Source organism: Tursiops truncatus, chromosome X (assembly GCF_011762595.2).
Source record: "Tursiops truncatus isolate mTurTru1 chromosome X, mTurTru1.mat.Y, whole genome shotgun sequence".
In the NCBI taxonomy this organism is placed as follows: Eukaryota; Metazoa; Chordata; class Mammalia; order Artiodactyla; family Delphinidae; genus Tursiops; species Tursiops truncatus.
The window spans coordinates 37,856,757-37,858,800 of NC_047055.1; positions in this window are offsets into that span (position 1 = coordinate 37,856,757).

Consider the following 2,044-nt stretch of genomic DNA (forward strand, 5'->3'; position numbering starts at 1 on the left):
ATTCCGAATCACTAAACCGCTTAGGACGTTACAAACCCCTGCTTGCTGGCCTCTCAAATCCCAACTTCCCTCCCTGCTTCTCACCTCCCTACTCATGATGCCAAGTTCATTGTCTGCACCTGCCCATTTGGTTGATTTTGGGGCTGTGCAGATTTCACAGTTGCTGGGATGGACACAAACTGAATCAGGCAGCTACTCCCCTAGCTTCCCCCACCTCTTGCCCCAACCGGGCCCCCCCCAAGTTCCCACTCACTCCCATCCCATCCCCCTCTCAGGAAGAACTGAGAGACTTCTCGACTCTTGGGCTCATCTGCAGACTTACAACGCCCTGATTTCCAGCCAAACAAGAACCAACCGATGAAAAAAGCAATCTCAGAAGATGCCCCAGCAAGTATACAGCCCTCTCTGGTCATCTAGCCCTTCCCTACGAGAAAGGGGAAAAAAACGTACCCACAGTCACACAGTGGGAAAGAGAGAACAACTTGGCTTCCTAGGCAACCGTGACTAAACAGAGACAAACACTGCAACTTCTAAGGCCGCAGCGGTTGCTAGAGTAGATAAGAGGAACTTCGTGGCTGTTTGTTAGTCACATAGAGGAGCAGCTCTTGTTGTTGTTCCACAGAAAACCAAGCAGGGGTGGGGAAAGGCAAAAGAACACATTGCTCCTGGAAAGACCTTCACAGGCTTTGGTGTTCTGGGCTCAGCTGGTCCTGCCTGGACATGCCCCCTCTCCCAGGACCCTCCTATGTATCATCTCATCTAATCCTCACGCAGCCAGCCCTTAGAAAAAGAGGCACTTAAGATTCACCTCCATTTCACAGATAAGAAAACTGAGAGCCAGAGAGCTCCGTGCTACTCCCATGGCTCCCCGTGATCCCATGGGGCAGTGGTTCCCACAGCCTTGTCAACAAGGGCACCTTTTAAATGTCAAAACTCTTCTCAGATCTCCCCCAACCTGAGAGTGGTTGAACTCTTAGTATAGTCATACCTCACTTTATTGTGCTTCGTGGCTACTGCATTTTGTTTTTTTTCTTTTTTACAAATTAAAGGTTTCTGGCCACTGTGCGTCAAACAAATCTATCAGTGCCATTTTTCGAACAGCATTTGCTCACTTTCTGTCCCCGTGTCACATTTTGGTAATTCTCGCCATATTTTAAACTTTTTCACTATTGTTATATTTGTTATGGTGATCTGTGATCAGTGATCTTTGATGTTACTATGACTCACTGAAGGCTCAGTTGATGGTTAGCATTTTTCAGCAATAAAGTATTTTTTAATTAAGGTATGCACATTGTTTTTTAAGCCATAATGCTATCGCACACTTAATAGACTACAGTATAGTGTAAACATAACTTTGATATGCACTGAGAAACTAAAAACTTCATGTGACTCGCTTAATTACGATATTTGCTTTATGGCCGTGGTCTGGAACTGAACCCGCAGTATCTCCAAGGTATGCCTGTATTCTCTGAGAAAGAGAGAGAACACGTAATGACAAGCAGTGACTGTGAATTCAATGGGGCTTTTAAAGGAACTTAACTGTATTCGCCACAAAAGCATAGAGGTGGATTTGAAAAGTAGAACAGAAATGTGGGTGGTAGATTATTTACAGACAAAGACCTCAGGGGTGCAAGGTGCAGGGCTCCCAGGCTGGAAACCACCACAGAAGAGGGTGTTTCTGGTTAGGCTCCAAGAAGGAACCCAGGGAGTGAGCAGATGAGGAATCGTGGCCACTGGGACATGGCGTGTAAGGGAGAAGGATTCTGGAAAGACCATAGGAAATAACGTGCACAACCCAATGTCTCTTAGGGTATTTTGAAGTGTCCTAACATAATCCTACTTATCCTGGAAAAATCTTGATTTCAAATCTCACCTCCTCTCCTCCTAGTTGGTTAGAAATCGATGGACATAATTATTGCTTTGTAGACAGCCTAGTTCCTCAGGTTGTCTCATGCAGAGCTGCTCGCTGGAACCCAAATACTTAACAATTAACTACCTCCGTTAGATCAGGCAAAGCTTGACAGAGAACGCCACCAGTTAGCTA